The sequence below is a fragment of the Chiloscyllium plagiosum genome, unplaced genomic scaffold (genome assembly GCF_037043375.1).
Source record: "Chiloscyllium plagiosum isolate Xiang-an unplaced genomic scaffold, Cpla_swu_hap1 HiC_scaffold_41, whole genome shotgun sequence".
Classification (NCBI taxonomy): Eukaryota; Metazoa; Chordata; class Chondrichthyes; order Orectolobiformes; family Hemiscylliidae; genus Chiloscyllium; species Chiloscyllium plagiosum.
In genome coordinates this window covers 35,807,702-35,824,536 of record NW_028270179.1, presented here as the reverse complement: position 1 = coordinate 35,824,536, position 16,835 = coordinate 35,807,702, and the positions used below count along the sequence as shown (strand labels likewise).

The 16,835-nt window shown below is 46.0% G+C and overlaps 1 long non-coding RNA gene across 1 annotated transcript in view; it reads left to right on the top strand.

Annotated features, from left to right (window-relative positions):
* Window positions 1-16,835, top strand: part of LOC148138229 (uncharacterized) — a 95,639-nt gene that overhangs the window by 77,547 nt on the left and 1,257 nt on the right. Inside the window, exon 5 of the long non-coding RNA XR_015754016.1 lies at window positions 7,362-7,408. This is a non-coding gene — a long non-coding RNA (uncharacterized LOC148138229). The remainder of the gene's footprint in view (window positions 1-7,361; window positions 7,409-16,835) is intronic.

Genomic DNA, 16,835 nt, shown 5'->3' with positions numbered 1-16,835 from the left:
TGTGTTTGTTATCCTGTGCGTCTCATGGAGACAGATGTGTGTCTGTTCTCCTGTGCGTCTCACTGGGTGGGTGAGTGAGTGAAGTCTATGTCTGTTCTCCTGTCCGTCTCACTGCGTGGGAGGTGTGTCTGTTATCCTGTGCGTCTCACTGAGTAGGTGAGTGAGAGGGATGTGTGTCTGTTATCCTGTGCGTCTCACTCGGTGAGTGAGATGTGTGTCTGTTATCCTGTGCGTCTCATTCGGTGAGTGAGATGTGTGTTTGTTATCCTGTGCATCTTACTTGGTGAGTGAGAGAGGTGTGTGTCTGTTATCCTGTGCATCTCACTAGAGTGAGTGAGGTGTGTGTTGGTGAGTGAGGGAGATGTGTATCTGTTATCGTGTGCATCTCACTCGGTGAGTGAGACGTGAGTCTGTTATCCTGTGCGTCTTACTCGGTGAGTGAGAGAGGTGTGTGTCTGTTCTCCTGTGCGTCTCACTGGGTGGGTGAGTGAGAGAGATGTGTGTCTGTTATCCTGTGCGTCTCACTGGGTGAGTGAGTGAGATGTGTATCTGTTATCCTGTGCGTCTGTTATCCTGTGCGTCTCACTCGGTGAGTGAGATATGTGTCTGTTATCCTGTGCATCTTACTCGTTGAGTGAGAGATGTGTGTGTCTGTTCTCCTGTGCGTCTTACCTGAGAGGGTAAGGGAGTGAGATGTGTCTCTGTTATCCTGTGTGTCTCACTGAGTGAGATGTGTGTCTGTTCTCCTGTGCGTCTCACCTGAAAGGGTGAGTGAGAGAGATGTGTGTCTCACTGGGTGGGGAGGTGTCTCTCTTCTCCTATGCGTCTCACTCTGTGGGAGGTGTGTCTCTTCTCCTATGCGTCTCACTCTGTGGGAGGTGTGTCTCTTCTCCTGTGCGTCTCACTCTGTGGGAGGTGTGTCTCTTCTCCTGTGCGTCTCACTGGGTGAGAGGTGTGTCTCTTCTCCTGTGCGTCTCACTGGGTGATAGGTGTGTCTCTTCTCCTGTACGTCTCACTCGGTTAGTGAGAGAGATGTGTGTCTGTTATCTTGTGCTTCTCACTGAGTGAGACGTGAGTCTGTTATCCTGTGCATCTCACTCGGTGAGTGAGAGAGATGTGTCTCTGTTATCCTGTGCATCTCACTCGGTGAGTGAGAGAGATGTGTGACTGTTGTCCTGTGCTTCTCACTCAGTGAGATGTGTGTCGTTATCCTGTGCGTCTCACGCGGTGAGTCAGAAAGATGTGTGCCTGTTATCCTGTGTCTCACAATGAGTGAGATGTGTGTCTTATCCTGTGTGTCTTACTTGGTGAATGAGAGAGATGTGTGTGTGTTATCCTGTGTGTCTCACTGAGAGGGTGAGTGAGAAAGATGTGTGTCTGTTATCCTGTGCATCTTACTCGGCGACTTTGAGAGGTGTGCGTCTGTTCTCCTGTGCATCTCACTGAGTGCGTCAGTGAGAGAGGTGTGTATCTGTTCTCCTGTGCGTCTCACTGAGTGAGATGTGTGTCTGTTTTCCTATGCGTCTCAGTAAGTGAGTGCGTGAGAACTGTGTCTGTTATCCTGTGCGTGAGTGAGTGTGAGAGTTCTGTGTCTGTTATCCTGTGCGTCTCACTCGGTGAGTGAGAGAGATGCGTGTCTGTTCTCCTGTGCGTCTCACTTGGTGAGTGAGAGAGATGTGTGTCTGTTCTCCTCCGCGTCTCAATCGTTGAGTGAGAGAGAGATGTGTGTGTTCTTTTGTGCGTCTCACTGAGAGAGATGTGTCTCTGTTTTTCTGTGTGTCTTACTGAGTGAGATGTGTGTCTGTTCTCCTGTCCGTCGCACTCGGTGAGTGAGAGAAATGTGTGTCTGTTCTCTTGTGCATCTCACTCGGTGAGTCAGAGAGATGTGTGTCTACTCTCCTGTGCCTCTCACTGGGTGGAAGGTGTGTCTGTTCTTCTGTGCATCTCACTGGGTGGGAGGTGTGTCTGTTCTCCTGTGAGTCTCACTCGGTGAGTGCGTGAGATTTGTGTCTTTTCTCCTGGGCGTCTCACTCGGTGTGTGAGAGAGATGTGTGTCTAAAGTTTGTGAGAAGATTTGTAGCTCGGGTGCTCGTTGCTGTGGTTCTGTTCGCCGAGCTGGAAGTTTATGTTGCAAACGTTTCGTCCCCTTTCTAGGTGACATCCTCAGTGCTTGGGAGCCTCCTGTGAAGCGCTTCTGTGGTGTTTCCTCCGGCATTTATAGCCACTATAAATGCCGGAGGAAACACCACAGAAGCGCTTCACAGGAGGCTCCCAAGCACTGAGGATATCACCTAGGCAGGGGACGAAACGTTTGCAACAAAAACTTCCAGCTCGGCGAACAGAACCACAGCAGATGTGTGTCTGTTGTCCAGTGCATCTCACCGGGTGGGAGTGTGTCTGTTCTCTTGTGCGTCTCACTGGGTGGGTGAGTGAGCGAGATGTGTGTCTGTTATCCTGTTCGTCTCACCTGAGAGGGTGAGTGAGAGAGATGTGCGTCTCACTGTGTGGGAGGTGTGTCTGTTCTCCTGTGCGTCTCACTGTGTGGGAGGTGTGTCTGTTCTCCTGTGCGTCTCACTGTGTGGGAGGTGTGTCTGTTCTCCTGTGCGTCTCATTGGGTGAGTGAGAGAGATGTGTGTCTGTTGTCCTGTGCATCTCACTGGGTGGGTGGGTGAGTGAGATGGACGTGTGTCTGTTCTCCTGTGTGGCTCACTGAGTGAGATGTGTGTCTGTTATCCTGTGTGTCTCACTCGGTGAGTGAGAGAGATGTGTGCCTGTTATCCTGTGTCTCACAATGAGTTAGATGTGTGTCTAATCCTGTGTGTCACACTTGGTGAATGAGAGAGATGTGTGTCTGTTATCCTGTGCGTCTCACTGGGTGGGTGAGTGAGTGAAGTCTATGTCTGTTCTCCTGTGCGTCTCACTGAGTGAGAGGTGTGTCTGTTATCCTGTGCGTCTCACTGGGTGGGAGGTGTGTCTGTTCTCCTGTGAGTCTCACTCGGTGAGTGCGTGAGATTTGTGTCTTTTCTCCTGGGCGTCTCACTCGGTGTGTGAGAGAGATGTGTGTCTAAAGTTTGTGAGAAGATTTGTAGCTCGGGTGCTCGTTGCTGTGGTTCTGTTCGCCGAGCTGGAAGTTTATGTTGCAAACGTTTCGTCCCCTTTCTAGGTGACATCCTCAGTGCTTGGGAGCCTCCTGTGGGAGGTGTGTCTCTTATCCTGTATGTCTCAGTGAGTAGGTGAGTGAGAGGGATGTGTGTCTGTTCTGCTGGGCGTCTCACTGGGTGGGCCGGTGAGTGAGATGGATATGTGTCTGTTCTGCTGGGCGTCTCACTGGGTGGGTGGGTGAGTGAGATGGACATCTGTTATCCTGTGCGTCTCGCTCGGTGAGTGAGAAAGATGTGTGCCTGTTATCCTGTGCGTCTCACTCGGTGATAGAGATGTGTGCCTGTTATCCTGTGTCTCACAATGAGTGAGATGTGTGTCTTATCCTGTGTGTCACACTTGGTGAATGAGAGAGAGTTGTGTCTGTTATCCTGTGCGTCTCACTCGGTGAGTGAGATGTGTGTCTGTTATCCTGTGCGTCTCACTTGGTAAGTGAGAGAGGTGTGTGTCTGTTATCCTGTGCGTCTCACTCGGTGAGTGAGATGTGTGTCTGTTATCCTGTGCGTCTTATTGAGTGGGTCAGTGAGAGAGGTGAGTATCTGTTCTCCTGTGCGTCTCACTGAGTGAGATGTGTGTCTGTTATCCTGTGCGTCTCACTGAGTGAGTGAGGTGTCTGATATCCTGTGCGTCTCACCTGAGAGAGTGAGTGAGCGAGATGTGTGTCTGTTATCCTGTGCGTCTCACTGGGTGAGATGTGTGCCTGATACCCTATGCGTCTCACTGAGTGAGATGTGTGTCTGTTCTCCTGTGCGTTTCACTGAGTGAGAGAGATGTGTGTCTGTTCTCCTGTCCGTCGTACTCGGTGAGCGAGAGAGATGTGTGTCTGTTCTCTTATGCATCTCACTCGGTGAGTGAGCGAGATGTGTGTCTGATATCCTGTGCCTCTCAATGAGTGAGATGTGTGTCTTATCCTGTGTGTCTCACTTGGTGAATGAGAGGGATGTGTGTCTGTTCTGCTGTGCGTCTCACTGAGTGAGATGCGTGTCTGTTTTCCTGTGCGTCTCACTGAGTGAGATGCATGTCTGTTCTACTGTGCGTCTCACTCGGTGGGTGAGAGAGATGTATGTCTGTTCTCCTGTACGTCTCACTGGGTGGATGAGTGTGAGAGATGCGTGTCTGTTGTCCTGTGCGTCTCATTGGGTGGGAAGTGTGTCTGTTCTCCTGTGCGTCTCACTGGGTGGGAGGTGTGTCTGTTCTCCTGTGCGTCACACTGGGTGGGAGGTGTGTCTGTTCTTCTGTGCGTCTCTCTGGGTGGGAGGTGTGTCTGTTCTCCTGTGTGTCTCACTGGGTGGGAGGTTTGTCTGTTCTCCTGTGGGTCTCACTTGGTGGGAGTTGTGTCTGTTCTCCTGTGTGTCTCACTCGGTGTGTGAGAGAGATGTGTGTCTAAAGTTTGTGAGAAGATTTGTAGCTCGGGTGCTCGTTGCTGTGGTTCTGTTCGCCGAGCTGGAAGTTTTTGTTGCAAAGTTTCGTTCCCTGTCTAGGTGACATCCTCAGTGCTTGGAAGCCTCCTGTGAAGCGCTTCTGTGGTGTTTCCTCCGGCATTTATAGCCACAGCAGATGTGTGTCTGTTGTCCTGTGCATCTCATTGGGTGGGAGGTGTATCTGTTTTCTTGTGCGTCTCACTGGGGGGTGAGTGAGAGAGATGTGTGTTTGTTATCCTGTGTGTTTCACTTGGTGAATGAGAGAGATGTGTGTCTGTTATCCTGTGCATCTCACTGAGAGGGTGAGTGAGAAAGATGTGCGTCTCACTGGGTGGGAGGTGTGTCTGTTCTCCGGTGCGACTCACTCGGTGAGTGAGAGAGATATATGTCTGTTCTCCTGTGCGTCTCACTGGGTGGGAGGTGTGCATGTTTTTCTGTTCGTCTCACTGAGTAGGTGAGTGAGAGGGATGTGTGTCTGTTCTGCTGGGTATCTCACTGGGTGGGTGTGTGAGTGAGATGGATGTGTGTCTGTTATCCTGTGCGTCTCACTGAGTGAGAGGTGTGTCTGTTTTCCTGTGCATCTCAGTAAGTGAGTGTGAGAGTTCTGTGTCTGCTATCCTGTGCGTCTCACTCGGTGAGTGAGTGAGATGTGTTTCTGTTACCATGTGCCTCTCACTGAGTGAGATGTTTGTCTGTTATCCTGTGCGTCTCACTCGGTGTGTGAGTGAGAGAGATGTGTGTCTGTTGTCCTCTGCATCTCAATGAGTGAGTGAGATGTGTGTCTGTTTTCCTGTGCGTCTCACTGGGTGGGTGAGTGAGAGAGATGTGTGTCTGTTATCCTGTGCTTCTCTCTGAGACGGTGAGTGAGAGAGATGTGTGTCTGTTCTCCTGTGTGTCTCACTGTGAGAGATGTGTGTCTGTTATCCTGTGCGTCTCACTCGGTGAGTGAGACAGATGTGTGTCTGTTCTCCTGTGCATCTCACTCGGTGAGTGAGAGAGATGTATGTCTCTTATCCTCTGCGTCTCGCTGAGTGAGATGTGTGTCAGTTATCCTGTGTGTCTCACTTGGTGAATGAGAGTGATGCGTGTCTGTTCTCCTGTGCATCTCACTGAGTGAGATGCGTGTCTGTTCTCCTGTGCGTCTCATTGGGTGAGATGCGTGTCTGTTCTCCTGTGCGTCTCACTGAGTGAGATGCGTGTCTGTTCTCCTGTGCGTCTCACTGAGTGAGATGCGTGTCTGTTCTCCTGTGCGTCTCATTGGGTGAGATGCGTGTCTGTTCTCCTGTGCGTCTCACTGAGTGAGATGCGTGTCTGTTCTCCTGTGCGTCTCACTGAGTGAGATGCGTGTCTGTTCTCCTGTGCGTCTCACTGAGTGAGATGCGTGTCTGTTCTCCTGTGCGTCTCACTGAGTGAGATGTGTGTCTGTTCTTCTGTACGTCTCACTGGGTGGGTGAGTGTGAGAGATGCGTGTCTGTTGTCCTGTGCGTCTCATTGGGTGGGAAGTGTGTTTGTTCTCCTGTGCATCTCACTGGGTGGGAGGTGTGTCTGTTCTCCTGTGCGTCTCACTCGGTGAGTGAGAGGGATGTGTGTCTGTTGTCCTGTGCGTCTCACTGAGCGAGATGTGTCTCTGTTAGCCTGTACGTCTTACTCAGTGAGTGAAAGATATGTGTCTGTTGTCCTGTGCGTCTCACTGGGTGGCAGGTGTGTCTGTTCTCCTGTGCGTCTCACTGAGTAAGATGTGTGTTTGTTCTGTTCTCCTGTGCGTCTCACTGGGTGGGAGGTGTGTCTGTTCTGTGCGTCTCACTGGGTGGGTGGGTGGGTGAGTGAGATGGATGTGTGTCTGTTCTCCTGTGCATCTCACTGGGTGGGAGGTGTGTCTGTTCTCCTGTGCGTCTCAGTTGGTGAGTGAGTGAGGTCTGTCTTTTCTCCTGTGCGTCTCACTGAGAGGTGTGTCTGTTATCCTATACATCTCACTGGGTGAGTGACTGACGTGTGTGTGTTATCCTGTGCGTCTCACTCGGTGAGTGAGATGTGTGTCTGTTATCCTGGAGTATTGTTTGCAGTTCTGGTCACCGCATTATAAGAAGGATGTGGAAGCTTTGGAAAGGGTGCAGAGGAGATTTACTAGGATGTTGCCTGGTATGGAGGGAAGGTCTTACGAGGAAATGCTGAGGGACTTGAGGCTGTTTTCGTTGGAGAGAAGAAGGTTGAGAGGTGACTTAATAGAGACATACAAGATAATCAGAGGGTTAGATAGGGTGGACAGGGAGGAGAGCCTTTTTCCAAGTATAGTGACAGCGAGCACGAGGGGCATAGCTTTAAAGTGAGGGGTGATGGATATAGGACAGATGTCAGAGAGTAGTAAGGGTATGGAATGCTTTGCCTGCAACGGTAGTAGATTCGCCAACTTTAAGTGCATTTAAGTCATCATTGGACAAACATATGGATGTACATGGAATAGTGTAGGTTAGATGGGCTTCAGATTTGTATGACTGGTCGGCGCAACATCGAGGGCCGAAGGGCCTGTACTGCGCTGTTATGTTCTATGTTATATTATGTTACACTGCTTGAGATGTGTTTCTGTTATATTGTGTGCTTCATTGAGTGAGAGAGATATGTCTGTTATCTTGTGTGTTTCACTGAGCAAGATGGGTGTTATATTGTATGATTCACTGAGTGAGTGTGACTTGTGTCTGTTACATTGTGCGCTTCACTGAGTGAGTGTGATGTTTGTTTGTTATATTCTGTGTTTCATTAAGTGTTTCTGTTTTTCAGCGGCAGCAGAAACTCGAAGGGCAGGAGCTTGTACCTGGGGACTGCCAAGAGTGGTGAGTCACTGATTTGTGCCTTTAAATTTGATGTCAGAGAGCAGAAGTTTCTGGGAAAAGAGGGACTTCTTGTTTTTTTTCCGACCTGCTATATAAGTCAGTGTCTTCACGCAGAGAGTGATAAAGGCGTGGAATGTCCTACCTGCTAAGATAGTAAACTCAACCACATTAGGGAGATTTAAACAATCCTTAGATAAGCACATGGATGATTTGGGATAGTGTAGGCGGACGAGCTGAGAATAGTTCGCAGGTTGGCACAACATCCTGGGCCGAAGGGCCTGTTCTGCGCTGTATTGTTCTATGTTCTATGAGTGAGATCTGTGTCTGTGTCAATGAGGTTTGTTAGACATTACCTGCCTGACGAAATCATGTTCACTATCTGAAATCAGATTGTTGCTTTCCGGATGTTTGTAAACCTTATCTCTTCTATTCCTTTCCAACACCTTTCCTACAACAGAAGTAAGGCTCACTGGTCTATGAATACCTGGATCATCTCTACTGCCCTTCTTGCCCAAGGGCACCACATTGCAATCCTGCAGTCCTCTGGTACCAAATCTGTAGACTATGATGACTCAAATATCAAAGCCAAAGGCTCTGCTATCTCCTCCCCAGCTTCCCAGAGAATTTGCTGATAAATCCCATCCAGCCCAGAGGACTTGTCTACTTTCACTCCTTCTAGAATTGATAACACCTGTTCGTAAGTAACCTCGATCCTTTCTAGTCTAATATCTCGTACCTCATTCTTCTCCTCTACAATATTCTCCTTTTTCCTAAGTGAAAACTGAGAGAAATGTTCATTTAGCACCTTTCCGATCTCCCCAAGGTCCACACTCAACTTCCCACTTCTGTCTTTGAATGGCCCTTTTCCTAACCCAATCATCCTTTTATTCCTTACATACCTATAGAAAGCTTTAGGGTTCTCATTTATTCTATTTGCTAAAGACTGTTAGTGTCCTCTCTTTGCTCCTCTTAACACTTTCTTTAAATCCTTCCTAGCTGTTCTGTAACTCTCCATTGCCTCATCTGAACCATCTTGCCTCATCAACACACAAGACTCCTTCTTCGTAACAAGAGATGCAATATCTGTAGTAAACCAAGGTTCCCTTCCCTTATCACTTCCTCTCTCCCTGACAGGGACATAGCTATCAAGGGCACGCAATATCTGTTCCTTAAACCAGCTCCACATTTCCATTGTCTGCATCCCCTGCATTTTCCTACCCCATTCTATGCATCCTAATTCTTGCCTAATCGCATTATAATTGCCCTTGTCCTATCGATAACTCTTGACCTGTGGCATGTACCTATCCCTTTGCATCACTAAACTAAACGTAACTGAATTATGGTCACTCTCTCCAAAGTGCTCACCTACAACTAAGTCAAACACCTGGCCTGGTTCCTTACCAAGCACCAGATCCAGTGTGGCCTCCCCTCTTGTCGGCCCTTCGACATACTGTGTCAGGAAACCCTCCTGTACACATTGGACAAAAACGGATCCATCCGACGTAGTGGAGTTATAGTATTTCCAGTCGATGTTGGGGAAGTTAAAGTCCCCCATAATGGCCACCGTCTTCCTTTCACTCCTACCTCGAATAATTTTGCTAATCCTCTCTTCCACCTCCCTGGAACTCTGCGGAGGCCTACAAAATAAACTCCAAGCAGTGTGACCTCTCCTCTCCTGTTTCTAACCTCAGGCCCACACTACCTCAGTAGACGCGTAATCATCAAACGTTATATTCTGTGTTTCACCGAGTGAGTGAGATGTGTGTCTGTTTTATTGTGTGTTTCACTGAGTAAGCGAGATGTGTCTGTTATATTGTGCATTTTACTGAGTGAGAGAGTGAGATGTCTGTCCGTCATATTTTATGTTTCACTGAGTGAGAGAGATGTGTGTCTGTTATGTTGTGTCTTTCACTGAATGAGTTGTGTCTTTTTTATATTGTGTGTTTCACTGAGTGAGTGAGATGTGTGTCTGTTTATATTGTGCGTTTCACTGAGTTAGTGAGTGAGATATGTGTCTGTTGTTTTGTGTGTTTCACTGTGAAGGAGATGTGTGTCTGTTATATTGTGTGTTTCACTGAGTGAGTAGTGTGTCTGTTATCTTGTTTGTTTCAGTGAGTGAGGGTGATATGTGTCCATTGTTTTGTGTGTTTCACTGTGATTGAGATGTATGTCTTTTATGATGTGAGTTTCACTGAGTGAGATGTGTCTGTTATATTGTGTGTTGCACCTTGTAATTGAGATGTGTATCTATTATCCTGTGCGTTTCAATGAGTGAGTGAAATGTGTGTCCATTATATTGTGTGTTTCAGTGAGTGAATGTGATGTGCGTCTTATGTTGTGTGTTGCATTGCGTGAGTGAGATGTGTCTGTTATATTCTGTCTGTTATATTCTGTCTGTTATATTCTGTGTTTCCTTGAGTGAGTGTGACGTGTCTGTTATGTTGTGTGTTTCCCTCAGTGAGATGTGAGTCTGTTATATTGTGTGTTTCAGTGAGTGAAACAGATGTGTGTCCATTGTTTTGTGTGTTTCACTGAGTGTGTGATTGAGGTGTATGTCTTTTATAATGTGAGTTTCACAGAGTGAGATGTGTCTGTTATATTGTGTTTCCCTGAGTGAGTGAGTGTGACGGGTCCTGTTATGTTGTGTGTTTCACTGACTGAGGGAGATGTGTTTCTTTTATATTGTGTGTTTCACTGAGTGAGATGGGTGTCTGTTATATTGTGCGCTTCACTAAGTGTGACATGTGTCTGTTATGTTGTGTTTCACTGAGTGACGTGTACATGTTATATTGTGTTTCAGTGAGATGTGTTTCTGTTATGTTGTGTGTTTCACTGAGTGTGTGGTTGAGATCTGTGTCTATTATATTGTGTGTTTCCCTGAGTGAGTGAGATGTGTGTCTGTTATATTGTGTTTCCCTGAGTGAGTGAGTGTGATGTATGTCTGTTACATTGTGTGTTTCAGTGAGAGTGTGAGATGTGTGTGTTATATTGTGTGTTTCACTGAATGAGCGAGTGAGATGTGTCTGTTATATTGAGTTTCACTGAGTGAGTGAGATGTGTGTCTGTTACCTTGTGTGTTTCACTGAGTAAGTGAGATGTGTATCTGTTACATTGTGTGTTTCAGTGAGAGAGGGAAATGTGTGTCTGTTTTGTGTGTTTCAATGAGTGAATATGATGTGCGTCTTTTATGTTGTGTGTTGCATTGTGTGAGTGAGATGTGTGTGTGTTACATTTGAGTGTTTTACTAAGTGAGTGAAATGTGTGTCTGTTATATTTTGTTTCACTGAGGGGAATGTGTCTGTTATATTGTGTGTTGCACTGTGTGTGTGGTTGAGTTGTGTCTCTGTTATATTGTGTGTTCCCCTGAGTGAGTGAAATATATTGTGTTTCCTTGAGTAAGTGTGATGTGTCTGTTACATTGTGTTTCACTGAGCGAGTGAGAGAGATGTGTGTCTATTATATTGTGTTTCACTGAGTGAAATGTGACTGTTATATTGTGTGTTTCACTGAGTGTTATGCGTCTGTTATATTGTGTGGTTAACTGAGTGAGTGTGATGTGTGTCTGTTACATTGTGTGTTTCATTGCGTGAGTGAGGTCTGTGTTTGTTATATTGTGTGCTTCACTGAGTCAGTCAGTGAGTGAGATGTGTGTCTGTTATACTGTGTGTCAGTGAGATGTGGGTCTGTTATATTTTGTGTTTCAGTGAGTGAATGTGATGTGCGTATTTTATGCTGCGTGTTTCATTGCGTGAGTGTGACGTGTGTCTGTTTATATTGTGTGTTTCACTGAGTGAGATGTGTGTCTGTTATCATGTGCGCTTCACTGAGTCAGATCTGTTTCGGTTATATTGTGTGTTTCCCTGATTTGAGTGAAATGTGTGCCTGTTATATTCTGCGTTTCACTGAGTGAGTGAGATCTGTCTGTTATATTGTTTCACAGTGAGATGTCTGTTATATTGTGTGTTTCACTGAGTCAGTGAGTGAGATGTGTGTCTGTTATTTTGTGTGTTTCACTGATTAGTGAGCTAGATCTGTGTTATATTGTGTTTCACTGAGCGAGTGAAATATCTGTTATATTGTGTTTGACTGAGTTTGACTGTGATGTCTGTCTGGTATCTTGCACATTCACTGAGTTAGTGAGGTGTGGGTCTGTTGTATTGTGTGTTTCATTGAGCGAGTGAGATGTGTCTGTTTTATTGTGTGTTGCACTGAGTGAGATAGGTGTCTGTTGTGTGTTTCACCGAGTGAGGTGTGTTTCTGTTATATTGTTTGTTTTCGTGAGATGTGTGTCTGTTATTTTGTGTGTTTCAGTGAGTGAATGATGATGTGCGTATTTTATGTTGTGTGTTTCATTGCTTGAGTACGATGTATTTCACAGTGAGTGAGTGTGACGTGTGTCTGTTTATATTGTGTGTTTCACTGAGTGAGATGTGTCTGATATATTGTGTGTTTCACTGAATTAGTGAGTGAGATGTATGTCTGTTATATTGTGTGTTTGACTGGGTGAGTCAGTGTGATGTCTCTGTTATCTTGTGCATTTCACTGAGTTAGTGAGATGTGTGTCTGTTATATTGTGTGTCTCACTGAATGAGTAAGATATGCGTCTATCATATTGAGTGTTTCATAGAGTGAATGCGGTATCCTTTATATTGTGTTTGACTGAGTGAGTGAGATGTGTCTGTTATGTTGTGTGTTTCACTGAGCGGGTAAGATCTGTGTCTCTGTTAGGTTGTGTATTTGAGTGAGTGAGATGTGTATCTGTTATATTGTGCTCTTCACTGAGCGAGTGAGATGTCTATCTGTTATATTGTGTGCTTGACTGCATGAGTGAGTGAGATGTGTTTCTGTTTGTGTGTCTCACTGTCTGAGATGTGTCTGTTATATTGTGTTTTTCACTGAGTCAGTGAGTGAGGATTTGGAGATGCCGGTGTTGGACTGGGGTGTACAAAGTTAAAAATCACACAACACCAGGTTATAGTCCAACAGGTTTAATTGGAAGCACACTAGCTTTCGGAGCGATGCTCCTTCATCAGGTGATTCAATCACCTGGTGTTGTGTGATTTTTAACTCAGTGAGTGAGATGTATGTCTGTTTCACTGAGTGAGTTTGATCTGTGTCTGTTATATTGGGCAGCATGTTGGCACAGTGGTTAGCAGTGCCAGAGACCCGGGTTCAAATCCCGCCTCGGGCAACTGTCTGTGTGGAGTTTGCACATTCTCCCCGTGTCTGTGTGGGTTTCCTCCGGGTGCTCCGGTTTCCTCTCACTCTCCAAAAATGTGCAGGTCAGGTGAATTGGCCATGTTAAATTGTCCATCATGTTAGGTGAAGGGGTAAATGTAGGGGAATGGGCTTGGGTGGGTCTTCGGAGCGTCGGTGTGGACTCTAAGTAATCTAAATCTCGTTGTGCCTTTCACTGAGTGAGTGAGTGACTTGTGTGTCTGGGCTCTTCACTGATTGAGAGAGATGTGTGTGTTTATACTGTGTGTTTCACTGAGCAAGTGAGATGGGTGTCTGTTATATTGTGTGCTTGACTGCGTGAGTGTGTGTTGAAGGTGTTATTCCTTGTGTTCTCTGTCTGTGCCATGATGTTTAGATTGATTCTAATCTAAAAAGTGAGATAACCGAGCTTTACGTGAATTCATGCAGTTTGTGAGCAAGATACAATGTAAATCTCCAAGTACAAATTCACCCCACAAACTTGTGTGTTCACTGACTCATCACCATCATCATCGCTACTATCCTCACACTTAATTGTACAGGAACCCATATTTGAAACCATTTCATCAATGTTCCGAGCCACCACCACTTCCTCTGGCAGTTTATTCCATTCACGTACCATCCTCTGCATGGAAAGGTTGCACCTTAGGTCTCTTTTATATCTTTCCCCTCTCACCCTAAATCTATGCCCTCTAGTTCTGGACTCCCCACCCCAGGGAAAAGACTTTGCCTATTTACCCTATCCATGCCCCTCATAATTTTGTAAACCTCTATTAGGTCGCCCCTCAACCTCCGACGCTCCAGGGTAAACAGCCCCAGCCTGTTCAGCCTCTCCCTATAGCTCAAAAGTTCCAACCCTGGCGACATCCTTGTCAATCTTTTCTGAACCCTTTCAAGTTTCACAACATCTTTCCAATAGGAAGGAGAGCAGGATTGCATGCAATATTCCAACAGTGGCCGAACCAATGTCTTGTACAGTCGCAACATGACCTCCCAACTCCTGTACTCAATACTCTGACCAATAAAGGAAAGCATACCAAATGCCGCCTTCACTATCCTATCTGTCTGCGACTCTACTTTCGAGGAGCTATGAACCTGCACTCCATGGTCTGTTTATTCAACAAAACTCCCTAGGACCTTACCATTTAAGTGTAGAAGTCCTGCTAAGATTTGCTTTCCCAAAATGCAGCATCTCGCATTTATCTGAATTAAATTCCATCTGCCACTTCTCAGCCCATTGGCCCATCTGGTCCAGATCCTGTTGTAATCTGAGGTAACCCTCTTCGCTGTCCACTACACCTCCAATTTTGGTGTCATCTGCAAACTTACTTACTGTACCTCTTATGCTCATATCTAAATAGTTTATGTAAATGACAAAAAGTGGAGGACCCAGCATCGATCCTTGTGGCACTCCACTGGTCACAGGCCTCTTGTCTGAAAAACAAACCACCACCACCACCCTCTGTCTTCTACCTTTTGAGCCAGTTCTGTAACCAAATAGCTAGTTCCCCCTGTATTGCGTGAGATCTAACCTTGCTAATCAGTCTCCCATGGGGAACCTTGTCGAACGCCTTACTGAAGTCCATATAGATCACATCTACTGCTCCGCCCTCATCAATCCTCTTTGTTACTTCCTCAAAAAACTCAATCAAGTTTGTGAGACATGATTTCCCACACATAAAACCATGTTGATTATCACCAATCAGTCCTTGCCTTTCCAAATACATGTACATCCTGTCCCTCAGGATTCCCTTCAACAACTTGCCCACCACCAATGTCAGGCTCACTAGTCTATAGTTCCCTGGCTTGCCTTTATCACCCTCCTTAAACAGTGGCACCACGTTAGCCAACCTCCAGTCTTCCAGCACCTCGCCTCTGACTATCGATGATACAAATATCTCAGCAAGAGGCCCAGCAATCACTCCTTTAGCTTCCCACAGAGTTCTGGGGTACATCTGATCAGGTCCTGGGGATCTATCCACTTTATGCATTTCAAGACATCCAGCACTTCCTCCTCTATAATCTGGACATTTTGCAAGATGTCACCATCTATTTCCAGACAGTCCATATCTTCCATATCCTTTGCCCAGTAAATAATGATGCAAAATAAAAAGATGGGGTACTGGGCTAACAGTCGGATACTTGGTAGTGTGGATGAGCAGAGGGATCTTGGTGTCCATGTACACAAATCTTTGAAAGTTGCCACCCAGGTAAATAGTGCGGTGAAGAAGGCATATGGCGTACTGGCTTTTATTGGTAGAGGAATTGAGTTCTGGAGTACTGAGGTCATGTTGCAGTTGTATAAGACTCTGGTGCGGCCACATCTGGAGTATTGTGTGCAGTTTTGGTCGCCATACTATAGGAAGGATGTGGAGGCACTGGAACGGGTGCAGAGGAGGTTTACCAGGATGTTGCCTGGTATGGTAGAAAGATCGTATGAGGAAAGGCTGAGGCACTTGGGGTTGTTTTCATTGGAGAAAAGAAGGTTTAGGGGTGACTTGATAGAGGTGTATAAGATGATTAGGGGTTTAGATAGGGTCGACAGTGAGAATCTTTTTCCTCGTATGGAGTCAGCTATTACAAGGGGGCATAGCTTTAAATTAAGGGGGGGTAGGTATAGGACAGATGTTAGGGGTAGGTTCTTTACTCAGCAAATCGTGAGTTCATGGAATGCCCTGCCAGTAGCAGTGGTGGACTCTCCCTCATTATGGGCATTTAAGCGGGCATTGGATAGGCATATGGAGGATAGTGGGCTAGTGTAGGTTAGGTGGGCTTGGATCGGCGCAACATCGAGGGCCGAAGGTCCTGTACTGCGCTTTATTCTTTTATGTTCTATGTTCTATTAAAATACTCATTGAGTATCTCCCCTGTTTTCAGCAGATCCACACAAAGGGGATCTTTGAGGGGCCCTGTTCTCTCATTAGTTACCCCTTTTTTCTTTAATGTATTTGTAAAAACTCTTTGGATTCTCCTTAATTCTATTTGCCAAAGCTATTTCACATCCCATTTTTGCCCTCCTGATTTCTCTCGCAAGTATGCTCCTACTTCCTTTAAACTCTTCTAAGGATTCACTCGATCTATCCTGTCTATACCTTACATATGCTTCCTTCTTTGTCTTAACCAAATCCTCAATTTCTTTAGTCATCCAGCATTCCCTATACCTACCAGCCTTTCCTTTCACCATGACAGGAATATACTTTCTCTGGATTATTGTTATCTCATTTCTGAAGGTTTCACATTTTCCAGCTGTCCCTTCACGTGCGAACATCGGCCCTCAATCAGCTTTTGAAAGTTCTTGCCTAATACTGTCAAAATTGGCCTTTCTCCAGTTTAGAACTTCAACTTTTAGATCTGGTCTATCCTTTTCCATCATTATTTTAAATCTAATAGAATTATGGTTGCTGGCCCCAAAGTGCTCCCCCACTGACAGCTCAGTCACCTGCCCTGCCTTATTTCCCAAGAGTAAGTCACGTTTTGCACCTTCTCTCATAGTACATCCACATACTGAATCAGAAATTTGTCTTGTACACCCTTAACAAATTCCTCTCCATCTAAACCCTTAACATAATCGCAGTCCCAGTCTATGTTTGGAAAGTTAAAATCCCCTAACATAACCACCCTATTTTTCTTACAGATTGCTGAGATCTCCTTACAAATTTGTTTCTCAATTTCCCTCTGACTATTAGGGGGTCTATAATACAATCCCAATAAGGTTATCATCCCTTTCTTATTTCTCAGTTCCACACAAATATGTTTTCTGGATGTATTTCTGGGAATATCCTCCCTCAGCACAGCTGTAATGCTATCTCTTATCAAAAATCCCACTCCCCCTCCTCTCTTGCCTCCCTTTCTATCCTTCCTGTAGCATTTGTATCCTGGAACATTAAGCTGCCAGTCCTGTCCATCCCTGAGGCATGTTTCTGTAATTGCTGTGATATCCCAGTCCCATGTTTCTAACCATGCCATGAGTTCATCTGCCTTCCCTGTTAGGCCTTGAAATAAATGCAGTTTAATTTATTAGTCCTACCTTGTCCCTGCCTGCTCTGACTGTTTGACTCACTTTTGTTCTCAACTGTACCAGTCTCAGATTGATCTGTCTTCTCACTATATCTCTCTGGGTTCCCTGTCCCACCGTACTAGTTCAAATCCTCCCGAGCAGTTCTCGCAAATCCCCCTGCCAGTATATTAGTCCCCTTCCAATTTAGGTGCA